The sequence below is a fragment of the Cherax quadricarinatus genome, chromosome 6, assembly GCF_038502225.1.
Source record: "Cherax quadricarinatus isolate ZL_2023a chromosome 6, ASM3850222v1, whole genome shotgun sequence".
Taxonomy (NCBI): Eukaryota; Metazoa; Arthropoda; class Malacostraca; order Decapoda; family Parastacidae; genus Cherax; species Cherax quadricarinatus.
The window spans coordinates 20,217,018-20,234,086 of NC_091297.1; the positions used below are offsets into that span (position 1 = coordinate 20,217,018).

General features: G+C 39.3%; 1 protein-coding gene across 2 annotated transcripts in view; it reads left to right on the top strand.

The window, feature by feature from the left end:
* LOC128692529 (uncharacterized) overlaps positions 1-17,069 on the top strand; it is a 242,489-nt gene that overhangs the window by 84,980 nt on the left and 140,440 nt on the right. The gene's annotated exons all lie outside the window — the stretch shown is intronic.

The following is a 17,069-nucleotide window of genomic DNA, read 5'->3' on the forward strand; positions in this document are numbered from 1 at the left end:
ACCCCCAAAAATACACTTACAAGAGGACTTACAATAACACACTTACGTAATTGTTCAAGTTGGGAGCTGTACAAAACTCAGGTTACCACTGTAATTGTTTTACTAGATGGTAAGATTGCTGGTGTTTTTTTTTTTTTCTGTCTCTTAAACATGCAAGATTTCAGGTATGTCTTGCTACTTCTACTTACACTTGGGTCACACTACACATGCATGTACAAGCATATATACAGCCTCTCCTCACTTAATGATGGAGTTCTGTTCCCAAGATCATGTTGGTAAATGAATTTTTATTATTATTATTTTATTATTATCACACTGGCCGATTCCCACCAAGGCAGGGTGGCCCGAAAAAGAAAAACTTTCACCATCATTCACTCCATCACTGTCTTGCCAGAAGGGTGCTTTACACTACAGTTTTTAAACTGCAACATTAACACCCCTCCTTCAGAGTACAGGCACTGTACTTCCCATCTCCAGGACTCAAGTCCGGCCTGCCGGTTTCCCTGAACCCCTTCATAAATGTTACTTTGCTCACACTCCAACAGCACGTCAAGTATTAAAAACCATTTGTCTCCATTCACTCCTATCAAACACGCTCACGCATGCCTGCTGGAAGTCCAAGCCCCTTGCATTACTAAATAAGGAGCATACTACAGTGGTACCTCGGTATACGTCCTTAATCCATTCCAGGACCTTGGACTTATACCAAACAGGACATATACCAAACAAATTTTCCCATAACAAATATAGGAAAAACGATTAATCCATTCCCATGAAAAAAAGATCCTATTGTAATTGGCATATTATAAATTGATGGGTTGTATAAAATAATTTAAACACTGCTTAATACTAAAATACATATATAAATATAAAATTATTAGGTGAAATAAATGCAAATTTAACCTCACTGTACTTTGCTGAAAAGAGTTGAGTGCCTACTAGGATAGTGATGAGAAGGGAGAGAGGAGGAAATTTTATTGTTTGGAAAGAAAGTCCCCTTCTCTTTTCTGTCTCTTTTTTCCTATTTGGACCTGGTTGAAGCTCACCAGGTTTGACTTTTACTAAAAATCTGTCCAAGGAACTTTGCTTCTGCCTTCTCCAAAACAGGCCTGTTTCATCACAATTAAAAACTTGTTGGGGAACAAAACCCTCAGCCTCCTCAAATTCCCCAAACTCTGTAACAAAATCATTGGCAGCATCTTTATCAGCACTGGCTCCCACTCCATGCCTCACAACACTATGAATGCCAGTCCTCTTCTCAAAATTATCAAACCAGCCATGGCTGGGTTTAACCCTTAAACTGTCCAAACATAGATCTTCATTCACTTGCCCAGCGCTCCGAATACAGTGGAATCTCTACTTGCAATTTTAATCCGTTCCATGACCTTGCTCACAACTGGATTTGCTCATTTTCAGAGTCAATTTTCCTTATTTAAATTAATTGAAATGCAATTAATTCATTCCAGTGGAATTCTGTACTTCAATAATTTCGCTAATATCAACTCTACGGCTTATTTATCTATCTCACTTCATCTTATATGATATAATAAACAATATAAATAACATAGAAACCTGATATATATTCTAAAATTAATAAAATATATCATTCATGTAGTGGTATGGCGGTGGACAAGAGTTTGTCTGGAGACCGGGCAAAATACTTCGTGAATAATTTTGCTAATATCATCTATACGGCTTATTTATATATCACAGTTCATCTAAGATGACATAACAAACAATATAGAAACATGATATATACTCTTGAATGAATAAAATATGTCATTATGTAACAGGTGAAGGCGGCCACAACTGCTCCCTCTTTGTTATGGTAAACACTGCCATCTAGTGACGGCCTTTTGAAGCCGTCTGTTATTATAATTATTATATGTAGTACATTATTATTATATATGTATTATTATTATACATATATTATAATTATTATTATTATTATTACTATTGTATTATTTTACTATTCTTATTATACGTATTATTATTATACGTATTATTATTGTCATACATATTATTTTTTTTTTTTTTTTTTTTTTTTTCAACAAGTCGGCCGTCTCCCACCGAGGCAGGGTGACCCAAAAAAGAAAGAAAATCCCCAAAAAGAAAATACTTTCATCATCATTCAACACTTTCACCACACTCGCACATTATCACTGTTTTTGCAGAGGTGCTCAGAATACAACAGTCTAGAAGCATACACATATAAAGATACACAACATATCCCTCCAAACTGCCAATATCCCAAACCCCTCCTTTAAAGTGCAGGCATTGTACTTCCCATTTCCAGGACTCAAGTCCGACTATATGAAAATAACCGGTTTCCCTGAATCCCTTCACTAAATATTACCCTGCTCACACTCCAACAGATCGTCAGGTCCCAAGTACCATTCGTCTCCATTCACTCCTATCTAACACGCTCACGCACGCTTGCTGGAAGTCCAAGCCCCTTACCCACAAAACCTCCTTTACCCCCTCTCTCCAACCCTTTCGAGGACGACCCCTACCCCGCCTTCCTTCCCCTATAGATTTATATGCTTTCCATGTCATTCTACTTTGATCCATTCTCTCTAAATGACCAAACCACCTCAACAACCCCTCTTCTGCCCTCTGACTAATACTTTTATTAACTCCACACCTTCTCCTAATTTCCACACTCCGAATTTTCTGCATAATATTTACACCACACATTGCCCTTAAACAGGACATCTCCACTGCCTCCAACCATCTCCTCGCTGCTGCATTTACCACCCAAGCTTCACACCCATATAAGAGTGTTGGTACTACTATACTTTCATACATTCCCTTCTTTGCCTCCATAGATAACGTTTTTTGACTCCACATATACCTCAACGCACCACTCACCTTTTTCCCTCATCAATTCTATGATTAACCTCATCCTTCATAAATCCATCCGCCGACACGTCAACTCCCAAGTATCTGAAAACATTCACTTCTTCCATACTCCTCCTCCCCAATTTGATATCCAATTTTTCTTTATCTAAATCATTTGACACCCTCATCACCTTACTCTTTTCTATGTTCACTTTCAACTTTCTACCTTTACACACATTCCCAAACTCATCCACTAACCTTTGCAATTTTTCTTTAGAATCTCCCATAAGCACAGTATCATCAGCAAAAAGTAACTGTGTCAATTCCCATTTTGAATTTGATTCCCCATAATTTAATCCCACCCCTCTCCCAAACACCCTAGCATTTACTTCCTTAACAACCCCATCTATAAATATATTAAACAACCATGGTGACATTACACATCCCTGTCTAAGACCTACTTTTACCGGGAAATAGTCTCCCTCTCTTCTACACACCCTAACCTGAGCCTCACTATCTTCATAAAAACTCTTTACAGCATTTAATAACTTACCACCTATTCCATATACTTGCAACATCTGCCACATTGCTCCTCTATCCACTCTATCATATGCCTTTTCTAAATCCATAAATGCATATTATTATATAAATTATATAAATTATATAAATTATATAAATTATATAAATTATTATATAAATCCATATTATTATATAAATAATTTGTAATTTTTATTCACACACAAAATATAAGATTTACTGTTATTCCTTATTGCAATAATTGTATAAATTATGTCAACCCATTCACGAATGCATACTGGAATGGACAGTGACGTCATTTGTTTACTCTGAAACAGCCAAGCAATGGACCATTTCTCCTAGTTTGAGCTCAATTTCAAGGCACTTTTCTTCATGAAAGCAATCAAAATCGTATCTATTTCTGTCATGTATCTTCCATTCTATCAAATGAGACCAAAAAAACAAGAATACAACCATAAAAACCATTCGAAATTACTGCTAAGGGGTGGCTAATTCCTGTGAAGTGAACTCCATTATTTATGCTTAGATTTCTTTCATTTTTGGTGAATGTTAAGAAGCATCTTTCCATCATACATTGCCCAAGTTTCAATAAGATAGTTCAACAAACAAATGAGATACAATTCCTGAGATCAAGAGCAAGAGCCCCTCACCAGTGTCGAGGAACCTGCCTTGAGGTCTGCTTGCTTGTGGAAATTTTGCTTGCATACGTACGGAAGCAAAAATTCGACCCATCGACTGCTCGTATTTGGGAAAACTCTCATGTGGACACGCTCGCAAGTAGAGGTTCCACTGTATTTGTATTTTGTTTTTAAATTAAAGAGGGCAATTTTCTGTGTTAAAAGACCAAAAAAACAAATTTTAAGACCAGTCCTTACAGAGATACAAGACTGCGAAGTTGGTGCTGGATGCTCGTGTGACGGCAACAGCGGGTCCTGCCGCTTGCAGAAGTGTTGCTGATATACCATTTCTTCTCGTTTTTATTTTAATTTATATAATTTTTATGTTCTGATAATTACAATTTAGATAAGGCTAAAGAGGTCTTTGTGGCATTTATGGATTTGGAAAAGGCGTATGACTGGGTGGATAGGGGGGCAATGTGGCAGATGTTGCAGGTGTATGGTGTAGGAGGTAGGTTACTGAAAGCAGTGAAGAGTTTTTACGAGGATAGTGAGGCTCAAGTTAGAGTATGTAGGAAAGAGGGAAATTATTTCCCAGTAAAAGTAGGCCTTAGACAAGGATGTGTGATGTCACCGTGGTTGTTTAATATATTTATAGATGGGGTTGTAAGAGAAGTAAATGCGAGGGTCTTGGCAAGAGGTGTGGAGTTAAAAGATAAAGAATCACACATAAAGTGGGAGTTGTCACAGTTGCTCTTTGCTGATGACACTGTGCTCTTGGGAGATTCTGAAGAGAAGTTCCAGAGATTGGTAGATGAATTTGGAAGGGTCTGCAAAAGAAGAAAATTAAAAGTGAATACAGGAAAGAGTAAGGTTATGAGGATAACAAAAAGATTAGGTGATGAAAGATTGGATATCATATTGGAGGGAGAGAGTATGGAGGAGGTGAATGTATTCAGATACGTATTTGGGAGTGGACGTGTCAGCGGATGGGTCTATGAAAGATGAGGTGAATCATAGAATTGATGAGGGGAAAAGGGCGAGTGGTGCACTTAGGAGTCTGTGGAGACAAAAAACTTTGTCCTTGGAGGCAAAGAGGGGAATGTATGAGAGTATAGTTTTACCAACGCTTTTATATGGGTGTGAAGCATGGGTGATGAATGTTGCAGCGAGGAGAAGGCTGGAGGCAGTGGAGATGTCATGTCTGAGGGCAATGTGTGGTGTGAATATAATGCAGAGAATTCGTAGTTTGGAAGTTAGGAGGAGGTGCGGGATTACCAAAACTGTTGTCCAGAGGGCTGAGGAAGGGTTGTTGAGGTGGTTCGGACATGTAGAGAGAATGGAGCGAAACAGAGTGACTTCAAGAGTGTATCAGTCGGTAGTGGAAGGAAGGCGGGGTAGGGGTCGGCCTAGGAAAGATTGGAGGGAGGGGGTAAAGGAGGTTTTGTGTGCGAGGGGCTTGGACTTCCAGCAGGCATGCGTGAGCGTGTTTGATAGGAGTGAATGGAGACAAATGGTTTTTAATACTTGACGTGCTGTTGGAGTGTGAGCAAAGTAACATTTACGAAGGGGTTCAAGGAAACCGGCAGGCCGGACTTGAGTCCTGGAGATGGGAAGTACAGTGCCTGCACTCTGAAGGAGGGGTGTTAATGTTGCAGTTTAAACTGAAGTGTAAAGCACCCTTCTGGCAAGACAGTGATTGAGTGAATGATGGTGAAAGTTTTTCTTTTTCGGGCCACCCTGCCTTGGTGGGAATCGGCCAGTGTGATAAAAAAAAAAAAAATTGCAATTTATAATAGTTCTTGTGATTTCATAGCCAATCTTTGTTCTGACACTAATATTAGGTACTGAAATAGTACTCAAATAGTCAGTCACACCGACAAGTGAACATTTTCACCTGCCTTGGTTATTTACTATTGTCTAGAAGTACAGTGGACCCCCGGCATACGATGGCATTGGCATATGTTAAATCCGGCATACGATACATTTCAATGCAAAAATTTCGCCTCGCCACATGTTAAAAAACCTGCCACACGCAATTCATCCAGGACACATCCCACGTGTGTCCTCAGCTGCCCCGTGCGTGCCAGTGTTTACAAGCCAGCCAGTGCGGTCGCATCCATGCATCCAATCGGTACATTTCATATTATCACAGAGTTTTTAGTGATTGTACCTGCAAAATAAGTCACCATGGGCCCCAAGAAAGCTTCTAGTGCCAACCGTGCAGTAAAAAAGGTGAAAATTACTATGGAACTGAAGAAAGAGATAATTGCTAAGTACGAAAGTGGAGTGCATGTCTTAGAGCTGGCCAGGTTGTATACCAAACCCCAATCAACCATCGCTACTATTGTGGCCAACAAAATGGCAATCAAGGAAGCTGTTCTTGCAAAAGGTGCAAGTTTGTTTTCGAAACAGAGATCGCAAGTACTCGAAGATGTTAAGAGACTGTTATTGGTGTGGATAAACGAAAAACAGATAACAGGAGATACCATCTCTTCAGTGATCATATGTAAAAAGGGTGGGAAATACGTACTATCGTACCACGGTCAGCTGTTGCTGCACCACCGTCAGCTGTTGCTGCCCACAGTCAACTGTTGCTGAACCACGGTGAGCTGCTGTTGCACCACGGTGAGCTGCTGCTGCACCACAGTCAGCTGCTGCTACTCCACCGTCATCTGTTGCTGCACCACGGTCAGCTGTTGCTGCACCAGTCAGCTGTTGCTGAACCACGGTGAGCTGCTGCTGCACCACAGTCAGCTGCTGCTACACCACCGTCATCTGTTGCTGCACCATGGTCAGCTGCTGCTGCACCAAAGTCAGCTATTGCTGCACCACGGTCAACTGTTGCTGCACCACGGTCAGCTGGTCGTAGTGGCATTAAAAGAAGGGAAGAAACCCCGGAAAAGGACGTGCTACCTAAAGTCCTAATGGAAGGGGATTCCCTTTTTAAACATTAAAAACTTCCACACTCTCCCCTCCTCCCATCCCATTAATCACCAGATCTTCAATAAAGGTAAGTGTCAGTTTGTGTATTAAAATTAATATTTCATGTGGTAAAAATTTTTTTTTTTCATACTTTGTGGTGTCTTGCATGGATTAATTTGATTTCCATTATTTCTTATGGGGAAAATTAATTCGCCTTACGATAATTTCGGCATAAGATGAGCTCTCAGGAATGGATTAATATCGTATGCCGGGGGTCCATTGTATATGCAAAGTATTTATAGGTCTCAGCAATGTTTTAGATATGCTGGAGTATATATGAAACTTCTTGAAGCATGGTGTGTATGACGAGTGTTGCTAAACTGCTGACGGGGTAAGCAGTGGAGTGACACAATGATAGTGCACTGCTGCAGGGAACCCTGGCTTTATTTTTATACTGTTACACACAAACGTATGTCTGTCTGTCTGTCCATGTCTTTCTGTCTATCTCTGTCTAGCTCTGCTTATTTGTCTTTCTATCTGCCTGTATGTGTGTCTTTCTGTCTGCCTGTGTGTCTCATTCTTTCTGTCTCCCTTTGTGTCTCGGTCTTTCTGTCTGCCTGTGTGTCTTGGTCTTTCTGTCTGCCTGTGTGTCTTGGTCTTTCTGTCTGCCTCTGTGTGTGTGTGTGTGTGTGTGTGTGTGTGTGTGTGTGTGTGTGTGTGTGTGTGTGTCTTTCCGTGTGCTTGTCTCTGTCTCAGTGAGCGGCTCATAAACTAACAGGCTAACAGGTATTACACACGATGCAGTAGTCATGTGTGATTCCTGATGAAGTGGAAATGCGTATTACTTGCCACCGAGTTGCCAGTCATGCTTATTATGTCTTATATCTACAAGCACTGTATAGTATGTACTTTTCCTGGAATTTTTGGGTTATCCTAGGTAATTTACACTATGTATAATTGTACTTACGTGTACATGTGAGAGAGAGAGACAGAGATAGACAGGGATAGAGACAGACGGAGATATACAGATAGACAGAGATGTAGACAGACAGACAGAGATATAGAGACAGATACAGAGAGACAGCCAAAGTCAGTCAGTTGGTCAGCCAGCCGGCCAGCCGGCCACCCAGTCAGCCAGCCTGCTGAATATGTATTACACGTTCCAGAATCATTTCTCTTGACTTGGGGCATAGGTTATAGGACATTTTGGCGGGATGACACTACCAATGGTATAAAAAATGACAGGATGTTGCACAAATGTTACACATAGGTTATTATCGAGGTTTCTGATATTTCCCTGACAACTTGGGGCCACATCCATCACTTTCCACTTGAAAGGGGAGTGTTAATACGACATGACATCAGTGAATCCCTGGTGTTTGCCACGCTATTTGCTCTAACTGGCGCTCAATTGAACTAGTGCTCCCACAGGGTGCTAAGTGGTCCCAGATTTTTTTAATACTGCACACACTGAGTGTTAAGACCCATTCTGTACTGACCAGGCATCTCAGGCCAATCATGCCAAATTTGGAGGCAGGAAAAATAAAACGTAGATCTACGTTTGGACAGTTTAAGGGTTAAACACTTCACTTTCTTGGCTCATTCCTGCCTTGTTTTTCAAAAGATCAGCATGCGTCAGTTTTGCTTTTTCGAAAATCATTGCCTCTGATACATTATTGCCGAAAGACTGTTTTTCTGTTATCCAGATCAAAAGCAATTTTTCAACATGCTCTGATGTCCCTGATCTTTGTTTGGTAATCTATTTCACCCCCTTTGCAACTTTAGCCAATTTAATAACATCTTTGTTTTTCACAGTCGTAGATACCATTGTTCTTGGCATACGGTATGAGGCAGCCAAGTCCCGGATACGCATGCCACCTTCATACTTTTCAACAATCTCTTTTTTCACCTCCATGGTGATCCTAACCATTTTCTTCATTGCTTGGCTCTTCTCATTAACTTTCTTAGAACTCATGGTTAATGAATTTACTAAAAATTTATGCAAAAAAAAAAAAAACACTAAATTACATGAAAACTCATTAGATTTTTAGATTTTGCCACCGAAGTGGCTAGTTTATTGTGCACCCCATATCCATCCTGTGGACGGTTACAGAGTTACAGTGCAGGTTGTTCACTGAATGGTAGCAGTGGGTGTACTGATGCTAGTGGGCAGTCGTGGCTTTGTTTCGAGAGAGAGGTAAACAAGGGAAGCACACGGTGTCTTGACTCGTTTTGGCCCATACAAGTTCTAGCACATGAGTCATATTCCAAAAAAAGGTCGTATACCAAGCAAAAGTTTTCACGTCCAAACAGGATGTACTGTATATCAAGTTGGACTTATTCCAAAGCGGACGTATACTGAGGTACCACTGTATAATGGTAGTGGGTTTGTCATTGATCATTGATATTGTTTTAATGTCCCCTTTGCACCATTTATAACATTTTTAGTACGTATATTTTTAAATGTTTGTGCAGTATTGTACTGAATATTGTAATGAACAGAATAAAGGAAATCAGCTCTAATATACATTATTCAGTTTACACACTGGTCAGAACCCATTGTAAATCTGAGTCGTCGGTAAACGAGTATGTTGCTAAGTGAGGAGAGGCTGTATGTACACACCCCTCTGGGTGTGTATATTGTGTGTATATAAGTGGAACAGAATTCTTCCTCTGTAAGCTGTGTGTGTTGTAAGAGGCGACTAACATGCTGTGAGCAAGGGGCTAGAAACCCCACTTCTTGTATGTTATTAAAGTTAGAAAGAGAAACTTTTGTTTTTCTTTTTGGGTCACCCTGCTTTGAAGGGATACAGCTGGTTTGTTGAAAGAAGAAGACTTAAAAAATTAGTAAAAATGTCTTCATCTTTGTAATTAAACCATTTTTATAATTTAATTAAAACAAATAATGGTGGAAACTGTTTTTATCAATGAGGAAAGTTACAGTGAAGTACGTAACTGAAGAAATCATCACCCATATGGACCAGGCTCTGACTAAGCTTCCTGATTGATAGCGACAGGTAATAACACTCGGTGGTGGTTTGATGTTCTTCACTGTCTCTGGTACTTCAGGATTAGCTATTTCAGTTTTGTCAGTAGTTTCGGTGAAAGGATGTTCATGCTGAGTTTTATTTTGCACTAGCAAGAGTTTTCCCATGAGGAGGAGGAAGCTGTCCTGCTGACAGTTTTGTGATTATTACATGCTTTACTGTGGCTACGAATAGTGTATTTGGTTTGTTTAGAGAAGGAACAATACCAAGTTTTTTTCCTTTCTGATATTCAGTTTTAGGCCAGTATAGATACTTTTGAACATTGTTAATATTAATATTATAACATGGTCAGTATGTAAGGGAATGCTTATTGCTCATTAGATATCAAATAACCCAGGGAGGTTAAACATTAAATAACTTTATTTCTCTTGAGATTTTAATGTCATTACTCATTACTAATTATATCATTTGAGGCTTACAAATTGAAAAAAATGAAAACATAAAATTTCTGAAACTATCTATATATTTACTAATCTGTTGAAGATACATTCAGTAATCAATTACTAAAATGAAATTTTGAATAATTTCCTGTTATATTAAACATGAAAGTAAAACATTGAACACTTTCATTATACTTCTTATTTAAAGCTTTATAAAAACTGCATTATTGTAACAATTGTAAATTGTAAATCTAAAATTATAGTTCAGAACTTGAACAACAACCTCTCTCCATTATAGCTAAAATTCTCAAATTGACATTGAGGAACATCAACATTTCTCCATTTTTTTGAAAAAAATATCTGTTACTCTGAGGAGAACAGATGGTCCCTCCAATGCTAAACAGTCTTTCACTCTTTATTGAAGTGGGGACAAACTCGTGTATTTTTTGGCTAGAGGTTTGCTTGAGATGAATGAACTTCCATATTTTCTTTATACCGCTCTAATGGTTTTCCTTCTTTAGGCAGTTACACATTTGCCATATACATACAGTGAAACCTTGACTTGTGAGTTTAATCCGTTCCAGGAGCTAGCTCGTAACTCAATTTACTCGTATATCAAATTAATTTTCCTCGTTTAAATTAATTGAAAAGCCATTAATTCGTTCCTGCACTCTGGAGAGATGTGAAAAAATGCTTGAATATGACCCTATTATCAACTGTACGGCTTATTTATCTATCACCATTCATCTAATATGACATAATGAACAATATAATTCCAACCTTTTCTTGAAGCTCTTAATAATCTTGCCCCTTCCATTAAGTTTAAAGCTGAATAGGAATCTAATTCCTTGCTTCCATTCCTTGATGTCCATGTCCACCGCTCAGATACAGGTTTTTCCTTTTCCATTTACCAAAAACCTATGCACAGTGGCATGTACATTCACTACTTTTCCTATCATGCTTCCCCTGTCAAGAAAAGTGTTCGTATCTCCCTCTTTCTCCGTGCCCTCCGCATCTGTGATTCTCAATTCCTTCCAGCAGAAATTTCCACTCTTCATAATTCGTTTTCCCGTCTTGGCTACCCTTCCCATTTCATAGACTCCGCCCTCTCATGTGCTAAACGTAATTTCTTCTCTCCCAAACTCTCTACTCCTGGGAACTCTTCTGTCCTCTGCCTTCCCTACATTTCCGGTCTTTCTAATCTCAACAATTCTCTCCGTCCCTTAGACATCAAGCTTACTTTCCGCCAGACTAACACTCTTCGCACTAATCTCGTTGAAACCTCTCCTCCCTCTACAGATCTTCCTGGTGTCTACTCTATTTCTTGCTCCTCCTGTCCTCTTCAATACTTCGGAGAAACTGGTCGATCTCTTTCTGACAGACTTAGGGAGCACAAAAATAGTGTTAGGCTTGTCGACACTAACAATGCTCTGTTCTGTCACGTCAGAGATCACAGCCATCCTATTGACTGGTCTTCCGCTAAAACTGTCTTCCCTACTTCCATCTCTAACAGTCGCCATCTAGTTGAATCCTCTCTAATACACAACTTTCCTTGTATGAATCTTAGTCCTGGCTTCGTCTCTGTAGATGCCTTCCTCTCCCACTACATTGTAAAATGCTCCAAACTTCAGAACACTCGTGACTTAACCTGATTCCTCATTTTTTCTTCTTCTCCCTCTTCCCCTTTCGTCTTTCCTTTTTACTCCTTGGGGTTGTCTTTCTTTCTTCTGTCTCGTGTTTCTGTTCCTTCATTATTTATTTCATCACTTCCCCTTCCCCCCACTTCTGTGCACATGCTCTCCCTCTTTGGGCACCTAGCTCCCTTGCAGTGCTCCCCTTTCTTTGTATTTGACTGGCGGCTCCTCCTTCATTCCCTCCTCCTCCTACTACTACTACTACTACTACTACTACTACTACTACTACTACTACTACTACTACTACTACTACTACTACTACTACTACTACTACTACTACTACTACTACTACTACTACTACTACTACTACTACTACTACTACTACTACTACTACTACTACTACTACTACTACTACTACTACTACTACTACTACTACTACTACTACTACTACTACTACTACTACTACTACTACTACTACCACCACCACCCCCCCCCCCCCTCCTTACCTCTTCCTGCCTATATATACCCATCCTGCTCCACTTCTGGTTAGTGTGACTCTGTAAATGGTCCATGTCGGACCGAAACGTCATCGTAAGCTCCTCTCTTCTATATGCGGGTTGTTTGTATATCGTTCCAGTCACGGTATTGTGCCTTTTTTTGTTATTTAAACATGATATTTACTCTAGAATGAATAAAATAAGCCATAATATGGAGGCAGGGGGAGCGGCAGAAGCGTCCACCATTTCTGTCCCAATTTGACTATAGTATCTTCCCATGTTCTTACTGTAAGAGAAAATGGAGTATTTGAGGCTAACTGCAGTAGATCACTAGGATGCATGGTTAGAAAAAAGAAATTTGGCCTAATGACTGTAAAAAATGCAAACAAGCACGAGAGAACTGCCCCCACAAGGATGTAAACATGTTTACTGCTTACCAGCTGTGCCATCATCTGTGCCAACTAGCAGAAGCAATCTGAATTATTATTACGTACGTACAGTAGGGCCCCACTTATACGGGAGGTTAGGTTCCAGGCTACCACTGTAGTGCGGAAATTGCCGTAAAGTGGAACACCCTTTTTTCCCCTTATAAATGCATACAAATACACGTACCATCTGGCTTATGACCGAGTTCGGTTCCGAGAAACCGGTCGTAAGTCGAAATGGTCGTATGTCGAACTTTACTACTGAATATCAACAAAACATTTTTGTAATGACTTTATTTTATTGTTTTATTTTGGTATTTCATGTTTTACTTTACTTTTTATGTTGTTAGTACTGTATTTTATACTGTAAGGTTTAGGTTAAATACTGTGTACAACACAAATAGTTGTTTATTTCCCGGAAATTTGGCATAAAAAACACGGTCGTAAGTCGAGTGGTCGTAAGTTGAGTGGTCGTAAGTTGAGCAGGTCGTAAGTCAGATGGTAGGCGTACTAGATAACAAGTTTACACTAACATATACACCTACCATCTGACTTACGACCTGCTCGACTTACGACCAATCGACTTACGACCGTGTTTTTTATGCCAAATTTCTGGGAAATAACGATTTTTGTTGTACACAATGTTTATCCTAAACCTTACAGAATAAAATACAGTACTAACAACATAAAAAGTAAAGTAAGACATGAAATACCAAAATAAAACAATACAATAAAGTCATTACAAAAATGTTTTGTTGATATTCAGTAGTAAAGTTCGACTTATGACCATTTCGACTTACGACCGGTTTCTCGGAACCGAACTCGGTTGTAAGTCGGATGGTAGGTGTATTAAGTTAGCAATAGAACTAGGCTTCAAAAAACAATAAAAAAGTAAAACACACACATAGTGCACTCATTACTTACCTTAAAATATTTGTAGTCTTAATCTAGGGTGAGACAAGTAGTATTTATTGTAAGAAATCAAGTGTGGTATGTATGGTAGTCAGCCAGGCTACCATTCCAGGCCATTCCACCTACACATACTATTCTATGATATTTAAGCATCCCAGAGCAATAAAATGCATGTACAGTTCACTCATTACTTACCTTAACCCTTTGACTGTTTCAGGCCCCTTTCTGAAACTGTCATTCTGTGTTGCTAAATTTTTGAAAAAAAAAAATTATTTTTTCTTATGAAATGATAGAGAATCTTTTCCCGATGGTAATGACACCAAAAGTTCGAAATTTGGTCGAAAACTCATGGAATTACGCTCCCGCAAAGTTAGCGGTCTCAGCGACATATGCGTATCGGCGATTTCGCCGACTTTGAGCCCTATTTTTAGCCAATTCCGTTTTTCCAGTTGACCAAACTCATAGCTATTTCTTTAGAAATCCATTTTATCTATCAGCTGAGTACAAGAAACCGCCCATTTACCAATTTGGACTACCCAGTATTGTGGTCAGAAATTGGCAATTTGGCCAATTTCACGCAAATTAAAAAAGATGCCAATTTCAAAATAGGGTTCAGAATAAACAAGGTAGACATTCTTGGCACTAAAATAACATATCCTCTGTTCATTAGTCACATCTCTAGGCCCCTCTTATATAATTACTGCTTTCTATTTTGATTTTTTATTCATACAAAAAAACACAAAATTTACTGTTATGCAGACTACTGCATTATTGTAAAAATGGTATAAATAATATCAGTGCACTAGTGAAAGAATATTAGACTCCCCAGTTGACGTGTATTGGACGTGTGGTGTGATTTGTTTACTCCTGAACATTGGTAAAAATCGAACATTTCCGCTACTTTGAGCTCAGTTTCAAGGTCGTTTTCATCATGAAAGTAATGAAAATCATCTCTATTTCTGAAATATGTTTTCCATTTTATCACCTAAGACCATGAAAACGCAAATACATCGATAAATACTATACAAAAATACACCTCAAAGTCTGCGTTTTAAGCCAAAAAAATGATCAGTTTTTTTTTTCTCATTACGCACTGTGTGCTGCAGGATTTTTTTTTATGTGGTGCACACTGACCACACAGACAGGGGATGTGTAGATCAAGTGTTTACATTGAAGCATATATGTGAACAGTATTTAGAAAAAGGTAGGGAAGTTTTTATTGCATTTATGGATTTAGAAAAGGCATGTGATAGAGTGGATAGAGGAGCAATGTGGCATATGTTGCAAGTATATGGAATAGGTGGTAAGTTATTAAATGCTGTAAAGAGTTTTTATGAGGATAGTGAGGCTCAGGTTAGGGTGTGTAGAAGAGAGGGAGACTACTTCCCGGTAAAAGTAGGTCTTAGACAGGGATGTGTAATGTCACCATGGTTGTTTAATATATTCATAGATGGGGTTGTAAAGGAAGTAAATGCTAGGGTGTTCAGGAGAGGGGTGGGATTAAGTTTTGGGGAATCAAATTCAAAATGGGAAATGACACAGTTACTTTTTGCTGATGATACTGTGATTATGGGAGATTCTAAAGAAAAATTGCAAAGGTTAGTGGATGAGTTTGGGAATGTGTGTAAAGGTAGAAAGTTGAAAGTGAACATAGAAAAGAGTAAGGTGATGAGGGTGTCAAATGATTTAGATAAAGAAAAATTGGATATCAAATTGGGGAGGAGGAGTATGGAAGAAGTGAATGTTTTCAGATACTTGGGAGTTGACGTGTCAGCGGATGGATTTATGAAGGATGAGGTTAATCATAGAATTGATGAGGGAAAAAAGGTGAGTGGTGCGTTGAGGTATATGTGGAGTCAAAAAACGTTATCTATGGAGGCAAAGAAGGGAATGTATGAAAGTATAGTAGTACCAACACTCTTATATGGGTGTGAAGCTTGGGTGGTAAATGCAGCAGTGAGGAGATGGTTGGAGGCAGTTGAGATGTCCTGTTTAAGGGCAATGTGTGGTGTAAATATTATGCAGAAAATTCGGAGTGTGGAAATTAGGAAAAGGTGTGGAGTTAATAAAAGTATTAGTCAGAGGGCAGAAGAGGGGTTGTTGAGGTGGTTTGGTCATTTAGAGAGAATGGATCAAAGTAGAATGACACGGAAAGCATATAAATCTATAGGAGGAAGGAAGGCGGGGTAGGGGTCGTCCTCGAAAGGGTTGGAGAGAGGGGGTAAAGGAGGTTTTGTGGGCAAGGGGCTTGGACTTCCAGCAAGCGTGCGTGAGTGTGTTAGGAGTGAATGGAGACGAATGGTACTTGGGACCTGACGATCTGTTGGAGTGTGAGCAGGGTAATATTTAGTGAAGGGATTCAGGGAAACCGGTTATTTTCATATAGTCGGACTTGAGTCCTGGAAATGGGAAGTACAATGCCTGCGCTTTAAAGGAGGGGTTTGGGATATTGGCAGTTTGGAGGGATATATGTGTATGCTTCTAAACTGTTGTATTCTGAGAACCTCTGCAAAAACAGTGATAATGTGCGAGTGTGGTGAAAGTGTTGAATGATGATGAAAGTATTTTCTTTTTGGGGATTTTCGTTCTTTTTTGAGTCACCCTGCCTCGGTGGGAGACGGCCGACTTGTTGAAAAAAAAAAATGTATATTAATGTAATATACGACATTTAATGAGATTCGGTGAATATTATCATTACTAATATGATGTCTCGAGACATAAGACACACTTGCTGATTGTAATGTGTACCTGCACACCAATGCAGTATGTAAGTTTATTTTGGCACAGGTATACATAAGTATAATTATCAGAGTACAGTGGACCCCCGCTTAATGATCACCTCCCAATGCGACCAATTATGTAAGTGCATTTGTACGTGTATGTTTGGGGGTCTGAAATGGACTAATCTACTTCACAATATTCCTTATGGGAATAAATTCGGTCAGTACTGGCACCTGAACATACTTCTGGAATGAAAAAATATCGTTAACCGGGGGTCCACTGTATATATAAAATAACTTCTAAAAACGCTTCAAATTTTGGAGTCTCCAGACATAATGGAGAGACTTAGTGCTGTCGGATCTCACAGAAAATGTAAACAAACAGTGTGGGGCACGGTGACCGTATTAGAAAGTCAGGTGGGGGGAGCTGTATAGAGAGTTTTGGTCATAATTTGAAATGACCGTATTCTCAGTAGTACCAGTTACCAGTAACCAGTTACCAGTAGATGACTCGCTACCAACCGTCTGTGTGAA